This window comes from Callionymus lyra, chromosome 12 (assembly GCF_982586985.1).
Source record: "Callionymus lyra chromosome 12, fCalLyr1.hap1.1, whole genome shotgun sequence".
Classification (NCBI taxonomy): domain Eukaryota; kingdom Metazoa; phylum Chordata; class Actinopteri; order Syngnathiformes; family Callionymidae; genus Callionymus; species Callionymus lyra.
In genome coordinates this window covers 20,280,012-20,298,572 of record NC_141829.1, presented here as the reverse complement: position 1 = coordinate 20,298,572, position 18,561 = coordinate 20,280,012, and the positions used below count along the sequence as shown (strand labels likewise).

The 18,561-nt window shown below is 39.0% G+C and overlaps 2 protein-coding genes across 2 annotated transcripts in view; both read left to right on the top strand.

Annotated features, from left to right (window-relative positions):
• tbc1d4 (TBC1 domain family, member 4) overlaps positions 1–18,561 on the top strand; it is a 343,760-nt gene that overhangs the window by 78,196 nt on the left and 247,003 nt on the right. The gene's annotated exons all lie outside the window — the stretch shown is intronic.
• klf12b (Kruppel like factor 12b) overlaps positions 9,046–18,561 on the top strand; it is a 54,355-nt gene continuing 44,839 nt past the window's right edge. Inside the window, exon 1 of the mRNA XM_087803681.1 lies at positions 9,046–9,224. The gene's annotated coding sequence lies outside the window, so the exon portion shown is untranslated. The remainder of the gene's footprint in view (positions 9,225–18,561) is intronic.

The window sequence follows — 18,561 nt, the reverse complement described above, 5'->3', positions numbered from 1 at the left end:
AAAAATGTCTCCTGAAAGAAATGAAAAAACTATATTTACATGATATTTTCGATCTTTATTGAGGAAGGCTCTATGAACGGTACGTGGTCTGATTTCTGTAACCAACTATGTTTTATGTTAACCAGGTGGTTTTGAAAAGCTCTCTTCATAACAACAAGAACAGCCATTATATGTAGTGTTTCTCAACGGCTCTCTCGCTGTAATGATTTCATGTGAGCGTGATAGTGGATACTTTGCCGTTGCTATTGGACACGTCGTGCTGAGGTCCTGGCGGACATGTTGACATGTCCCCCTCTCTGCCCCCGCCCTCCCTGGCAGGAGGGTGACCTCGGCGGACTCTGACAGAGGAAGCCTAGAGGGATCCAGGCGAGCCCACTGAGCCAACCCACTCCATCCGTGCAGGTGTGCTAACGCCTGGAAAAACACGAGTGTGTGACAACCAGCGCAGACCAGCGGAGGCGCCCTGAGCTAGCAGATGTTTCGATGCTCCAATGCAGTTGTTCGGTACTGAATGTACTGTGTAAATAGAGAAAGGTTTAGCTAGAGCTAATATCTGCTGAAGGACCGGCTTAAATAAGCTTTTCCTGCTAAGAAATAACCTCATGGTCTACTCTTATGGTCCTATAAAGCTCACAGATCCTCCCTTGTGTTTTCTTTCTACCCATTCCGCCATGCCTACATTCTCTTCTTCACCTTCCCTTATATATGTCCATCACTTAAAGTAACTAACTTTAAATAGAAGTACACAACAGATTGATAAAATCCCAAAATCACAAAGGAAATGTTGTCCTTATTTAAAATTTAAAACAGGTTTATGCTGACCTGGACTTCGGGTAGGGTAGGTGATCTTATAAAACAGTTTGGAGACTTTCTTTAGATTCTCCCCCTAAAGCTGATCCTCCAGCAACAAGTCAGCAACAACTTTTTGTTCAATTACATGTAAGAATGTACCCGAAAAGATAAGAATGAGCCTAAAAAACTAAATATTTTTCTTCACATTTATGGCTGGGTATCGATTGAAGATTTTCGGTATTAGTTACTGATACCAGTACCTTTACTTCAATACCTGTTAATGGTTGAAACCTTTATCAATACCAATTTTGTAAGATCAATTCCAACAATGAAAATTAAATTATTCATAGTACAGTACGCTATTAACTGCTCATTATTTCAGCTATTTTCTTACAGAAAAATAAATTTGAGTGCACACTTGCTAAAACCTTACAAATGATTCTGATGTCCACTGCCTATGTTGCTTTCCAGTTCTTCTTCAAAAATATCCACACATTTTCTGTATTTATCAATAATGGTTTCAAAAATTGGCAGTAAAAGTTGAAGCAAGTTTCTTTACTAAACTTCTACCAAAGCTTTTGGCCATAAAAAATAAGTTAGATACCCAGCCCTATTTTAGACAATCTCAAGCATTTAAGAGCAGCTTGTAGGATTGATCCAGAGTAATAAAAAAAAAAGACTGTAGGGGGTCAAATGGTGTGCAGTTCGATAGACATAGAAGATATGAGTCAAAGTCATGGCCAAATATTTATGTGGCCCGTTGAATGGTTGGCTCACATAAGAGTAGATTCATATTCATGTTGATATAGCTGGTGGTCAAACCGCTATTAAGCATCATAGAATTTTAAAAAACGATATCGTAATCAGAGTCACATCCCTTATGTTGTCTCTGGGTCAAGATCTGATTCTTCAACTTGAGCGTCAGATGAACCTCCCTTCACAGTACTGAATGTTCTATGGGTGAATTTTTCTGTGTGTGCGTGTATTTCATCTGTTGGTTGCATTCAGATTATGAAGAGGATTTTAGGTAATATTGTAAAAACTGCTTAGAGAAAAAAACATCTTCTACCATGCCTTAAGTTAAACTCCTTAAAATGTGTTTGTGGCATCCCTTAAGTTGTCTCTGGGTCAAGGTGAACGACCTCCACCACTGCATATGTTTTTACGGAAGCCAGAGAGGTCACCAGGGTTACCGCAAACACATTTGTATTCAGGCCTTTCGGGTCACCTTGACCCTGAGATAACACAAGGGTTCAGCTACACAAATAATGTATTTTAATATCCTTGAAGTGAAAATAAAATGTTGAGATGCTTCTTAGATGTTGAGTCTTGCTCCTCTGAACATTGTAAAAAGCTATTTTTCATGAATATTCTATAGCTCGATCAACCCCGGTTTTTCTTATCTGTTTAAAAAGTCCAAATCCCTCAAATCAAAACACAGCATCAGTCACATTATTGCTTCATCTTCCCTTTCAGTCTGACGCCGGCTTAAGAAGCATCGCCCCCTCCATGTCGACGTGTTGTCAAGTATGACTAAATGATGAATGCTCTTATAATAATTTGATGAGGTTGGTTTAGATGATGCAAGTGGGAAGTGTGTGTGAGGACGGGGGGGATCATACAAGTCTTGACGACTGATTGCTTATTATGTTGCGCTGCAAATGATCCCCCAACACCCCCACACCATTTGAACCATAGCCACCCCGGGGTGAGACATCGGTGGGGTCTGAAAGTGGAGGTCTCAGGTGTTTTAAGGAGATCTTCTAGGGGCGTCAGCCACCTCGCTCTCCCTTACAAACACTCCCCCGATGTTCCTTCCGCTATCTTCGGATCGCACACTTTTCTATGAAATGCCTATTTTTTAACACTTCCACTCTCTTCTTCCTCCCTCGCAGTGCCTGCCTTCCCTTCAACACATGCCAGACTCCCGCGGCAGCGGCAGCAGAGTGACGCTGTCATTTGGAAGAGAACCTCAGGACGTCATTATGAGGCTCGTCTCTGGGTAATAGACTGATGTTACATTAGTGTTCCATCACACATGGGCGAGAGATAAAAGTATTCCCTCGCTCGCTCTTCTGTGTTTCCTGTCTGACAATTACTGTTAGTTTTTGTGCTTATTTGCTTCTCGACACCAGTTCAAACAACAGACTTCTCCTCATCTTTCTTCAGAAGCCTCTTACTGAGGGATGAATCTCCTGCTGAGGAACATGATATAGTTGTAGATTATTATCTGAGTATTCTACCTCATTTTCAGGAGGATCATATTTGATGAAGTCAAAACGAATATGAGCCGTGCTATGGAACCAAGAGTGATCACGATCAGAAGTTTAAAATATAAAGCGTCTATGTCTTCAACCAGTTCAACACAAAATTAACTATTTATTCAGGGAAAGACAGAAAAAAGGGAATTTAACAATAAATTAAAGATAATTAACAGCTTCTTGTCATTAAATGCTTGTGTAAAATTGCATTTTGAGTTTACAATTAATAATGTTGTAGATTTCATAATCCCTGATTCTTTGATACAGTTTAAAATCAAGACCAGTCGCAACAAATCTTCCACAAGGCCACACACTTTGAAACCCTAAAAAAAAATGAACTTTTAACCAAGTCTGGAATTTTAGACCTTTTGGGTGAACTGGATGAGCCAGAGCTAACATTCCAATTTGTATAATGTCCATTGTCTTTGTTCAAAAACAGATATACATTATATTATATATTATATATTACATGTTTTATATGTTGAAACAGATAAGACTAGAAATACATTTCTTTTGACCAAATATCATTGCCCTACATTTACTAAATCCATATATTTCAATACCATTTTTTAGCACTTGAAATATCCAAAGCATTCCCTAACTCACTTTCTCATAACACACTGTTGGAATTTTTATTTTATTTTTTACTTATTTGAACACACAGATAAATGCAAACAATGACATACTATCACATACTACCTACACTGAAAACCTTTAGTTTATTTGAGACAAAGATTTTAAATAAAATTATGTTCTAATTAAACATGGTAAAATAAATGTTGCTTCCTTTCATTCCATCTCTTATATATCTGTTCTAGAAAAAAATCGGGACACTTAAAATTGGGAAACACATATTTACACTACTTTCTTCCTTATTTATTGTTGTAAAAAACAGTTATACAATCAAGGTACAATGTAGCGGTGCTGAGGAAAATTACTTTACGTTGATGTATTTCTGGCCAATATTCTCCCAATAAACATATAAATATCATATTAAAGGTAATCTGTGTTTCCTGATCAAGCATGTCACTGATCACATCCCCTATATGCTGAAGATAACACAAGGTGAATATTTATTTTCTTGTTAATCTAGTAGTTCCAGATGATACACAATAGCTGGTCTTATTAAACTGCTTTGTCCCTGTGTCCTCTCACACATCTCTCATTCCAAGCTCATTGGATTCACAGTCCAAGACGAGATCAATCGAAGACCTAAGTGCCCGCTGGACAAATTGCTCCGTGAATGCACCTCCTCTAAAGCAAAAAAAAAACCCTGCCCTATGGTTTTGTTATCTGCAATTATATCAAATTACGATTCACAGCCAGGCCAGATCATCCCACCTCTCCATCTCTCCATCCATCAATTCAAACAGCCGTCCATTGTGCTCCGGCGGCCACTCCTATTTACGAAATACACTTCTTCATTCACCTCCATACAATCGCAGGGCGTCCCTTCTTCCCAGCCCTTTTCACCAGCCCTTTCTTTCCCTCCATCCTTTCATTCCATCCTCTCGTCTCCACCCAACCATTTCATCATCCATTCAATGCAAACAGAAGGCTACAGTATCTGAAGTAAAACAGAATGAATATTAAGTTGGCAGCATTTGGACCATTGTACGCCGCCTCCAATCGTTCTCCTCCAGCTCCGTAATAAAGTGCTGCGAGCTCCATCAGTCATGCAGATGATATTCCTTTACCTTAATTAGAGCTCCCCGAGGAGCATCTCGACGCAGAGGAACATCAGCAACTGCAGAGAAACCTTTTTTTTTTTCTTTTTTTTTTTTATCAACAGCGGGAGTGATGTGAAAGTCCACACTCTCCTCTTAGAGTAAGTTAAGAGCAGCCATTATCATGGAAAGGTTACCCGGCACGTTACTCTGGTGCAGACTTTAATATAGATGTGGTCAATTATATTGTTGTTAGGGTCGTACCAAAGAGACGACGGGGAAAAAAGTCTTAAGGTGATGGAAAATCTATAGGAATGGGTTAGTAAGAAGGACAAAATTGCCATAAACAGGAATATAATGGTGTTGGTTGGGATACATTTATAATTAAAAAAAAGTATATTTATAGTTATTATATATTTCATGTGAATTCCAATGAAAGATAAGAACTATGGACTGACACCTTATTTAAACTAATGAGTCTTAAATAGATGTTGGACTCTATTCTACTCATCAGTATGTGTCTGTTTCTATAAAACTCTCTTTTCATTGCAATATTTACATTAGAAAATGCGCTTAAAACACTTTTTCTGTAGCTAAAATCTTCTTTACCATAACCACACCCACTTTGCTGTGATTGGACAAGCATCGAGGTTTGTCACAGCGCGGCATCAATCCCGAAAGTCTCCAACTCCAAGGGACCCGTTGTATAAACAAAGCGGGGGCGTGATTACAGTTGGATGGAGGAGGGGTGAAGCCATTATTACTTTATAAAAGCAATAACTTTTATTATGATGACTTGCGTACTGCACCTTAGAGGGGGAAGCTTCCATGTTTGAAACATGCAAATAAATCAGAAAAGTTGGGGTTTAGTTGCCTTTTAAAAAAAGTTTTTTTGGGGCAAAATAATAATAAAAAAAAACTAAAGAAAAAATGGTTTGAAAAAAATCAGTTTATCTTGATTTCACTCTGACCACACATCACCATTGAAGTGCCTAAATTGCCCCCTGGGCCTCATTTAAAGCCACTACTAGTTTTCATACATTGAAATAAAAACAATTAGGTATTCACTAGTGATGGGTTGATGACACCTCATGGTACAACGTCAACTATATCATGACACAGTGTCTTACAGTATCATCAATAATGAGGCCCCATCAACCCATAACTAGTATTCAGCATTATGTATCTTCTAAAGAATACCAACACATTTAATAAACACTTACATAGTCGAAAATTGATAGTCAAAAACTGACCTCTGGATGTCTTTGCATAGTGAAGTATACAAAATAGAGTACCCCGAAGAAACACATTGGGGGAGCAAACAATCTGTTCTCCAAGACTATCTCCAAAGCTGGAATCATGGGTTGTTCAACTCCAATCTTCCCATTTCTCTGAGGCCTGGTCAGCTGTGTGTCTGATCGGCCTTTGGTCCTCGTGACATAGGAGCTTTCTGGACCTGAAACCAGGTCCAAGTGTTGCTAAGTCTGTACGACCATTGAAACTTACAACAACGGCAGACTCAAGAGAAGTGCTGACTCAGCAAAACATGTGCCAACTGTTCCACCTGATATTTTTAACCATATTAATTGAAGTCAACTCAATTAATGAGTAGATGTTACAAAATTATCCCCATTTCAACATCTTTAAATCGAGCCCTAAAAGTCGAATAGCACGGAAAAAATGAGATAACAATAGGACAGTTACAAAATACATGAATTTAAAAAGAAACATGTTTAAAAACTGTTCATATAATCATTGTAGATTACAATTTTGTTATTAAAATCATGTCCCAGGTCATATATTTTTGTAAAAGCTAAAGTTGAATCTTCATTAAGGTTGTCCCTTGGTTTCACACACTACCCCGTACTGCTTACACGTGGCTGAATATTACAAACACACTGTTTCTTTAAGTGATAATACAGACATACAGTATAAAACCCCTACAAATGAATTTTACCATATTTATTAGATTTCTTTGCCCTTATTGTAGTTAGTTGGGTTAACATTACCACCACATACCACATAACAACAATATATAAAATAATATCAAGTTGTCTTTTCAACTGCATTGTAAAGTGAAATACATTTTAAATATTTATATATTTATATATTTTTAAATTGTTTTAATGTTATTCCCACAGTTGAACCCCAATCTTTTATTTATTTTTTTACCTTTATTCAACCAGGAAAAAAATCCCATTGAGATGAAAAACCTCTGTTTCAAAGGAGACTTTGCCAAGAGGCAGAAAAGTACCATTTCTGTTCCGGCACTTCCTACGTGATGACGTCAGACGGGCCCAAACACTAACATCTCTTAAAAGCTTTTTTTCAACTAAACTTTGACTGAGCGATTAGAAGACACTTTGTACCCCACACCAAACATTTATATTAGCATCACGACGCACGTGATTTTCACCCCAACGGAAAGTGTCTGGGGTACGTGTAATGCGAGGACGTCACTGATTGGCTGAACCGTTTCCTAAGACACTTTTAAAACTTAGAGTACGCATTTCAACAGTTTTTGTTTTATAATCGTAGCATCTATTTATTTGGTAATCCCAGTGGGTCTCTTGAATGTTTGTATTGCATATTACATTTACAAGTGGGTTATTTTAGTAGTCACGGTTCAAACAATCAATTAGCTCGGACTAATTCTGTTGGGGTGAAAGTCACCTGTGTTCCAAATGGCGCACTTCTGCGCTTACACTTAATATTTTGAGTACACAAGTAAGTCCTGATGAGCAGTGTGCGAAAATTAATTGCGTAATGAGCACTCAATTGGCCGGAAAATTGAGTGTGGATCAATGGACCCTCTATACCCTCAACGGCCGCCATCTTAGTGACGTAGATAATGCTAAGTTGAAGATACGTCACTGACTACATGTTTTCGGAGCAGATATCTGCGTAAATGTCTAAAGAAAACACTTATTTTAGCACAAAACAACACAATGAAACGCAACTAAATAACTTGTTTCTATTGAGGAAAAACACCAAGTGTTGGCGTTCGTGTTTCAACGGCTGTTTTTAATTAGCGTTAAAAACTATTAGGTTAAGTATTATTAGATTAAGTTGTTGATTTATTATTAGTTTATTTAAAAGAGGGCAGTGCAATTTTATAAAACATGGTTAAAAAAGCCAGAATTAGCCAAAAGTCTAGTTTTATAGTTTATCTGTAGCCCCTAGTCATTTCCGGTATGTCTTGAGAAAACACACATTTTTCCTCAAAAAAACACAACAACAATAATAAAAAACAATAACAAAACACAACTTAATAACTTGTTTCAATTGGCGAAAAGCTCTGCAAGCGATAAGGTTCCAACGGCTGGTTGCAATCACCATTAAAAAGTAGTAGAAGAAGAAGCTGTCGAGTCATTTCCGATAAGTGTGTAGCGCGATGTTTGATTTGAGACAGTCCTACCCTGTCCAAATTTGAGCACTGAGCAAGTAAGTACACTGTTTAACGGCGTACTGTAAAGCAGTGCACTTAGAGTAGTGCGCAATTTGAGACACAGCACAGTCTATTTTTTTATGTACATTTTAAATTTTCAATCGATCAATTCAATTCAATCAAGTCCTGTTCACTCAATAAAATAGGTAAGTAAGTAAGTAAGTAATTCATATTTATATAGCGCTTTTCCAGACCAGCGTCACAAAGCGCTTAAACAATCAAAACAATATTCAGTAAAATATATACTAAAAAGGCCAAGAAAACACAGAGAACAACACAAAAGTTTCAGACATAAAAATAAGTTTGCAGCGTGGGACTTCATCACATAGGAAGTCCCCGGAAATGGAACTTACACCGGATTAACAGGCCTCAAACAGGGCCAAAGATTGGACATTCTTATTTGTCAAACATATAACATATTACTTACATTTTTTTTAAATGAAAATGATAAATGTAAAATAATAAAAACTTGTTTCAATCTCACTGTCAGACGTGACACAATACAGTAAAGAAGCAAATGTGACCAGCACACAAAAGCTGACTTGTGCTGTTTCTCCGACCCTCCCACCTTCATCTCCCCCCCTGGTCGTCCCCCTTTTTTTTCTTTTTTTTTTTTTAAAGCAGGGGAGGTGCTCCGGTGCGCCCGCACTTGGGGTCGGACCTTCGCGTTTTTAGACCCGGGTCGGAAACCTCCCCGGTGGGGCCCCCGGTGTAATTCGACGCACGCTGTTAAAGCTTAGACTAGATTGTCTTCTCCTGCTCGTGGAGCCTCCACCCACCAGGGCCCACCCTACAGTGCGCGGATCATGTGACTCGGGCAAGTCATTCGCAAGTACAACAGAACTCTGTGCGCGCGTCCATTCATTTCCTGAGAAGTGGCAGCTGAGAGAGGAGGGGAGTGCGCGCGCTTCTCTCGCACATTACGCTCGCGCACGCTCTTCAGAGAGAGAGAGAGAGGTAGCAGAGAAGAAGAAGAGGAGGAGAGGAGACAGAGAACTGTAGAAAAAGGAGAGCGGTGGTCTCCTGGTTCTCCACGGCTCTGCAGCTTCTGACAAGGTCTGTGCGGTTTTTTTTTTTTAATTTATTTCTCCGTCGCTTTTCGTGCGTGTGCGTGCGTTTTTTTTCAGCTGTCATTGCTCGTGTCACCCGCCGATGACAAGTCGAATCACCGATGACATGTTTTGATGTCGAGAGACCCCTCGGTGGAGATGTTTGTCTTGCACATTTGTAGTTTAAAAAAAAAAAAAGAAAAAAAAAAGTCCTGAATGACAAGCAAAAGGAGAGAAGCATCCTCTGCTTCCAAAGTTACGACTGTGCAAGAAGCATATACTGGAATTAAAATAATAATAATAAAAAAAGGTTTTCAAGTTGCAGCTTTAAGGGCAGCTTGAAAGTTAAAGTCTCGCGAGTTTACGCGAAGCAACTTTTTTTATTTCATATTTGCGTTTCGAAAGTGCAAACGAGAGCAAGAAAAATAAGCATTGCAGTTGGAAATCAATACACATTGTATGCTACACTATGAGACGACACACACACAGTAACAATACAAAATTAAACAAGTCAATTCACTGAAACATTTAGTGTTGCAATGATATAAAACCTCAACGTTATATTAATGTATACATGTTTGGTATTTTCGTTTGCACAATAGTTAAATATATGATAAAAAACTTTCACATCTTGGATTTGTTGCTCAGGTTGTCTCACATAAACAATCATATATACAGTGTATATATATATATTTAAGCAGCAGCATGTAAAAAAAATGGTTTATCTATATGGTAAATAAATGCAAACATAGAGGATGTGCATTTAAAATATGAGTCTTAAATATCTTGTATGTATTTATGTGCACCTAAAAGTAAAATAACAGCTTAGTTTTGTGTACTAGCTGCACTTTGCATTTTTCTCCTGCAAGAGGAGAAAAAAACAACAACTATTGCATGTTCGCCCTGGTTTAATCATTTGAAACTTTCTGGGTAGCACAGACGGATCTGTGCTCAACTGAAAAAGTTTGCTGTCAGTGAGTTGTGTGTGTGTGTGTGTGTGTGTGTGTGTGTGTGTGTGTGTGTGTGGCAGCTCGGAGACGATGCTGTTAGCAACGGGTTAAACATTAGGAGGCTCGGATAGCAGAGAAGGACACTAGAGGGGAGGTGTGTGGGTGAGTGGGAGTGTTGCTGGACTGCTGTCTTGGATGTCATCGGCAGGGGCTCTCACTTGCAGGGTAATAGTCATTGGTATTGATGGGTAGCTGTCAGAGAGCCACCCGGATGGGGAAGGGGCCGGAGGCTGGCCCTCGGCTGTTATTTTCAATTACAAGGGACCGGGGCAGAGCTGACAGCAAAGGCATTTGTACATCCAGTGAGGAGGAGGAGGGTGGGTGGGTGAGGTGAGGGGGAGGAAGGTGGGAGGTGGCTGTGGGTGGGGTGAGACTCTGGCCTGTGCTTGATGTGGAAACTGAGCACTGACCTCTGTGACTCTGCCCTGGCGATGTGGAGAGGCCCTGGCTTCTCTGTAACTATGTGACAGCCGAAGGGTGTGTTTGTGTGTGGAGGAAATATGTGTGTGGTGGTGGTAGGGGGTGGGGGTGGGGCGGGGGTGGAGTTTGCAAGACCCCCTGCAGCTCACTGATGTTACTCTTGTGAGATAAGGGCCCATTGGAACTCTCGCTTGTAGCCATTAGTCTTCTGGTGCTTGATTAGAAGCTGCTATCAGCTCGGACCGAAGTAACATGATGACCCTTTACGTTGAGTCGGCTCACGTTTAGGCTGCTCAGGGGTTTCTGTCTTCTCCAGTTGCTCGCGTGGGTTTACTCTGGATACAGCGGTTTCCTCTCCTTGTGTAGCAAAATCACTCACTTAAAATTGCCAGTTGACTTTTTTTTGGGATTAGTATTCAGTCTTATTGACATTGTTTGGCCATCACTTGTAATGCTCTTCACCAGGTAGCCAAGCAAGCTAACGTGTGTTTGCGAGACAAATCAGTAAATTGTTCAACCAAATCTTTTTTCACGATATTATGTGCTTTTGTTCATTTGCTTTTTATTCCATGATCATACCAGTCGATGCTGGTGTATTGCAAACAAGTTTGGCAGGATTTTCTGAGGAACAGTGAAAGCGTAACTGAAGTTGTTACAAGTTTGTTGCGGATCAAGATACAAGCGCGGAGGAGGATGCATTGAATTGAATATATAATTATTGTTCCAGTTGTTTGAGCGTTTGTAACTTATTGTGAGGACGTTTTGACAGGTACCTTTTAAAAGAGCTAAAATGGGAAACATCAAAACGAGATTATGTGGTCATAATTGCTGGTTGGATTTTCATTGCTACTCTCCCTTGTTTTTTCTGGATTCATAAGAGTCTAGATTGAGATGTTTGGATTCTCCCTTAAACAAAAGATGAGAAGTTCTGGCAATGGGAGAGACTCAAAGTGTAGCCACGACTCCTTTGCATTGAGATAGGCCTCAGGATTTCCCAAGTTCTTTTTAACTTGCGCATGCTAACTTTGGCTAAAATTGCAAACATGACAAACTTTTTCGAAAGCGGGAAATAGGTTTAAATACACTGTAAATTGATGTTCATTAACGAAATTCATTTTGAAAGCCAGATGTGTATTTTTTTTTTCTCACTATTTTGTGCACAATTTTGGTGTGTACAGTTTCCTCTGCAGAAGGTTTAGGGAGCAGCTGCTGAGTCAGTCTTCTTCAGTCATGCTTCAAAAGACCACGAAACCGCACAGACACTTGTGATGCAACAACTTACAAGACGTTAGTCTTTAACTAACCCAACCAGATAATCCTGAGATCTTTACTGTAATGCATTCATTAACTTTTTTTTTTCTCTGTCTAGTTCCCACTGTAGTCAGTAATGTTCAAATTCTTTAGTTCCTAATAGTAAAACTGCTCTTCTATGTATGGAGGTTTATTTCATTTAAAACATTTTATTTTTATTCATTAAAAATCGAATTAAACAGACACGCTTTATATGGTAACATACACACATAATGAATATAAGATAAATGTTTATGGTGAGATTTTGTGTCTTTAAGATAATGTAAGAATTTATCGAAGCAATATTTCTCTTTTAAGCAAAAATATATCTTTCTTTTTGTAACCTGTGGGGGGCAGTAACGCGCATTCGCTACTCTGTCAGAAAGAAAGACATCAGAATACAAGAATATCAAAGACGAAGGGACACACACCGAATATGGTTGCGGTACTGTACTGTGTTGTTTTATGGTTGAAACATTGAATAAATGCGGACTCATGCGGAGATGGTCTACAAATTCCTGGGACGGCCGAAACCGAACCAGACCCTCTAAAGAAGAATGGAGTTCTATTGCGGACCTTGGAAAAAGTGCTTGTCATATCAAAGCTACAGTTATTTTCTATAAAGGAAGCAACAGATTTGACGTATTTCGCAAGAATAAGTGAGTCGCCACAATGTCAGGAATTGCCGCACATAGCAACTGGACTTTCTTTAGAAAAATATCAAACCACAAAGATTTCAAGGCCATTTCATGAGATGCATAGATGTTTTTTGTACCCATCGATACAGTGAATAATAGGATAATTTTAAACGTTTTATTTGTGAAACTTAGTTCAACTATTAAATAGTAATCGTGGATGTTTTGTGTTTTTGTCTTGGACGGCCGGAGTTGAACCCCATTTCTTTACACACAAAATAAGCTCTTAATCAATAAGTCGATTCCCAGATGTACAGAAAAAGGTCATCTTAATTATTCACAATCGTTTTCCTAATAACTCTATCAGTGTGAAGCACATTTGGTTTCGTCCAACGGCTCGTGAAAGCCGAAGTGATCGATCACCTGAGAAATCAAGTGCGTTAAGCACAAAACAATTCCAATGTCGTCACAAACGGCCAAGTGTGGACCACTGTTAAATCCCCTCTGGACCCCATCAATCCTCGGCTGTCACTGCGACCCACCCCCCACCCCCACCACCACACCCCACAACCTCAGACCACCTTAGACAAGGTCCAAGGGCTTACGATACTGATCAGCTGCGGTGGAGAGGAGGGGGGACTCAATTAAAAAAAAAAAAGAAAAAGGTGATAGACTCTATCTGTCCGTCAACACGCCTCCGCCCCGGATATTTAATTGTGAAGCCGGTTTTCCCCGGAGAGAGTCATCAGAGGCGCGTGTCGTCACGCTTGTTGGTGGATTACATGTCCAGGTATGAGTCCCGTGATAGAGTATCGGACCAGGACGGAGGCTCACCATCTCGGCGGAGCATACAAAGTCGCAGTATTAGCTCTAATCAGCTGGGTTAACTGCTCAAGTATTGACGGAGCGCTGTGTCATCGATCCAGTGGCTCTTATGGAGTGTGACTTTGATCGCGGTGTGAGGCGGCAGCAGCAGGCGAGCTCGAGCGAGGGGTCGCTCCTTGGAATGAATGGAAGTTAAATGTCAACATATGTAAAAAATATTTAAAAAAAAGTACAATATAGTTGCATATATGAAAATAATTCCCAATGTGGCTCTGTTGATACTTTCTGAAAGTTTACGCTTTCATTTTGGACATTTGCGATTTTCATTAGCTAGAAAACGGCCTCTGAAACATCAAAACATATATTTAGTAGTTTTTAATGCACTTTTGATTCATATTTAACTGATAAATTGATTGATTGAGTGCAAACCTCCAAAAAGCCAATATAATTTAATAGTTTTTTGTAGCATTTCAAATTGTCTTGATACAATAGCAGCTCAAATTCGCTCGCACAACAAACACAGTATAAGCTAAAAATGAAGGCAGCTTGATAAAAAAGTTTAATGAAGTTTAGTCCTGGATCCAGATAATGATCAAGAAAAACACCATCATTAAATCATGTTTTGCTTCTTTTATTAGCAACATTTTGGGAGTATTTTCCTTAGTTATTTTGCTAACATGACGATGACGACCACTTCTCAGATACTTTCATAATATATTTTATTTTATTGTATAAACCTTCAAATAACACTGTCAAAAAGGCAAGTATGTGTAAACAAAAAAGCTAACTGTGTTAATTGTGGGAAGTTTTTATGTATTTGATGTAGTTTCAATCGAGGCGAAGCTGAGTTTTATATTGTTGATGAGTGGGAATATTAATATTCTAACTTAAATTCTTTTGCCGTCTCAATATAAAACATTTTGAGATTCAAATAAATAATTTTAACGCATAATTTCGCCATTTTAACGCAACAATTTGGTGGTTTTTTCCCCTTCAAAACTGCTGATGCGCCATTTGAAAGTTATTTACGACCTTTATTCCAATGTTTTTATTTGTAATCTTCCATGATAAGTTAATTGTTTTGTCTTGACACTGTGGTCAACACACATTGTAATCATGTGTTTCAAATGGCTTTTGACCTTCAAGTGTTTTTCCGTTTGTATTTTTCACTCACTCGGATGACACTTGTTATTCAGGGATTTGCCTCCTCACTTCTGATTCTCCTCCCTGTCGCAATAACGTTCATTTGGACAATGACTCTTTGTTTATCGAAGGGACTTCAGCTCATCGTGTCACGGCCGGACTCGCTGAGGTCACTCGGTTGTGTGCTTTTCCTGAGCGTGAAGTAAGTCCAATATTTGCAGGGGAGGGCGCGTGGACTCCCTGTGCTGTTATTTCATCATGTCAGAAGATGACAAAATGTTCCCCCTCCCTGATACTCTTGTGGATTTCAACCTTTGACCCCCACCCCCCCACATCAGTGCGTCCGGCCCACATTTGTTTACTAAAAAAATTGAGTGAAGGGTGGACCGTGTTGTGCAATGAGTAGAACTCGTCTGACATCATTGAGGACTTATAAGGAGACCCTCATTGTGAACAGCACCCCTGAATGTTTCAGATTCCTGACAAGACCATTGATTCGAGCGCTTTTTTTTTTTTGTCTTGGGAGAGGAAACCACGCCACTCCCTTCGTCACACATTTACTGGAAGTGACTCATTTAATAGCTGGCCCCCAGACTCTGATTTAAGGTTGCTTTGTTTCCACAGCAAAGGGTGCACAAGTGGAAATCTGCCCTTTAGAGCTCAAGCCAAATATGGAAGGAAGAGGAAGGAAGATAAGGAAGGAAGCCAAGAGTAGAAAATAGAACTTTTCAAGCTTGTTTTATAGAATCCTCGGAGATCTTTATCCCCGGACGCGGATCTTGTGTTTGGATGCTACAGGGATCACTGTGAACTTTGTTTCCAGTCCTTTGCGCAGGTCAACAGTTAGCAGAGGGAATCATGCAAACAACATGTGGAATCCATTTGTTGGGGGCAGGCGGGAGGGCGGGGGGGGGCCTTTGGCATTCCACGTGTTGCTTTGGTCTAAACCACAACACCGACAACAAGCCCTCGACAACACCAGCTTCTTCCACCAGGTACCAGCAGGATACCAAACAGTGTTATCAAAGCTGGATGAGTAATGGAGTTAAACACGGCCGCCGGCTTTTATTGAGTGTTTTTTGGAGAGCTGGAGTGGTTCAAAGGAAGAAGGGGGGGGGGGGGGTTGAGGGTAGCTAGCAAGAAAATAACAGCGCACTTTTCAATGTAATAGTTTGCTGGAATGTTGTGTTTGGTTCGCTGTCCCCTGTTTCCATGTCTGTTGGGGTGGGTTTGGTTAGCCCGATGGGTTTGGTGCTCAGCTGTGCGGTATTGAGAGACTCGTGGAATGCGTTCGCTAATACGCCGCTATATAGTTACATCAATTATGGGTTCTAATAAAGCCCGCTTACCAGCGACGGTATACATCCTCGGAAGCTTATCTACCGTAGTCTGGTTTCATGGCTGGCGTGTCACATGGTCTGGCTTTCCGGCACCTTTTCCTAGGTTTGACTTCCAAAGCTAGGCTTTTTGGTTCCGAAGACGTTTTCCAGACGGGTGCTCCTGAGGAGTGGCTGGCTCAATTTTTGTGGCTGAAATCACTTTTAAAAATTACAAAATTGATTCCTACGCAGTGACGTTTTTCCTATCCGTGTCTGCTGTTCAGTGTCACTGTCTAATTTATATTTCTAACTAAAACATAATAACAAATAAAGAGATGTACTGTATATGTTCTATGAATATTAGAATTTATAGTATTTTTTTTTCCATTATAGACATATTTGTAGCGATGGTCCGATGAAGCTTCATGAAACAGTGTCATGTTATTTAGTGGTCAGTAGGTGGCGCCATCAGTTCGAAAATGATGTTACGTTTCATTAGAACAGTTGTTCAAAACAAAGGAAAATAGTGCAGAGACCGCCATCTAGTGGACTCTGAAAATAATGGCACTGTTTCATGAAGCTTCATCAGAACATCACTACATATTAGTAACACATTACATATTCTATCTGTAAAAACCTAAAAAAAAAACACAACAATTTTTATATATGTTTTATTTAGATTTTTGATTAAAGGATTACATATAATGTTCTTTATGTTTTTTCAAGACTGTTTTTTTTCCATTAAAAAAATAATAAAAACTTTTTTTTATGCGTTTTACTCTTCTGAGTCATTCACTAATTGAGTACATTTTAACTTTCGATTTTATTTTAAAATCACATTTTTGAACTTTCCTATTTAAACAGTGTTTTGCCTCTTTATTAAAAAAATAATATTAATTCAAATATCACAAATTTAAATAATTATAATTATCTGATTAGCTTATCTGTAGCTATTTATTTATTATAATTTACTCTGTATATGCTGTACATAACGTGTATTGTACTGTAAATGTTCAAAAATACAGCTTAAATCACCATTTTGTACAAATATTAATGTAAATATTGAACTACAAATCACAACATGTTGAGCATGAAAAGCAATTATTAATGAACTCATGTATTATCATAATTGTTTGTCAATCATTCAAAATACAATCCAAAACGATAAATGGTCCATTAGCAGCATAATGTCTGCGTCCGCTCTCTACTCACCTTCCATTTAGCCTCAAAATATCATCAACAACAAACCAGAACTAAACTGCTGTCGGCCATAATTGTTATTGTTAACTATTTAAATGTCCATGAATTAGCTCTCTTAAATTTATGTTTTACAAGGGGATGCAAAATATTTAAACTAAATATATTTGACATCTTGTCAGACCTGTGTAGTGATAATGCCAAAGAAAAATGGCTTCAAATAGCAGATCGTAGAAAAACCCAATTTTTGTTGAGATATTTATAAAATGCAATGGCATGAGACGACAAATTTAATCTTGTAAAACAAATTAACTCACTCGTTCAAACATATTAAACTATCAAAAACAGCCACAATATCCTGCGTCTATTTTTGGCTGATATTACCCAATCAATCAAGTTTTTGGCTCCGGACTAGTTTGAGCTCCGATTACATTCAAATCATCCGCCAGGACTAAAAATAAAATTGATCATTTTGTTTTTCCCTCGCAGCACTTCATTTCAATGCTTCTCTCTTTTTGATGAAACTGTACCGGTGTTAACCAGATCACGGGTCGTGATAAAAGCCTCTAATGTGTTTGTGTTGGTCTCTTTCAAAAGTGTCTTGTTTCTTCTCGGGGTTGGAGAATGAAATGGCTGCGGCGAGGTCCCGGGTATCGTTGCCGGAGTCGTACAGTTGAACATCTAGGTCGATCCTTGAGTGCATGTGAGTGCAAATGCTCCGTGATGCATTTAGAAGACAAGCTATTGTGGATGGTATATGCGCAGCCCATATGTTAGCAGTGGGGAGGGGTGAGGTTGCTTACACATAGACACACATTTAGACCTACACTTCATGTTAGACCACATGCACACACACACACACACACACACACACACACACACACACACACACACACACACACACACACACACACACACACACACACACACACACACACATGCTGCATCAGAGCCTCGGGGGATAAAAGCTAGTAGCCTACTCAAAGAGAAACCCCATTAGGCCGGGACTGAACTGACATCCTCACAGAGGGAAAGTAGGTGAGCGGCTGGTGGTGAGAAGGATGCAGGTTATTGTGGAAATGTAAATCCATGGAATTCCACCTCCCTGTTCAGCCCATTGTCCGGTTGTGTTCTGACCCCAAGTTCCTTGTATAAAAGACCAGCTGTTGACACATTATTCAGCTTCACTTTTTGTTAAGTGTTTGTTTGTGTCAGCATTTTATTGTATTTATTTTATATATATATTAATAACATTTTCAAAAACCACAAGGATATAAAAGCCCCACATTTTTAATTAATATTCTCACTTCCAAAATGACTATTATACTTTCTTTTTTTTTACAATCAAAAAATCTAAAGTAATATCTATAACCTAATGTAACAATTAACAGAGTAACGCCGTTAAATATTAATAGTAAACAGTTATTCAAACTGAAAGTGCAACTATGATAACAAGTTTCAGGTCTAAGGGTAGTGAATAAATGAATAATGAGAACAATAGTTTA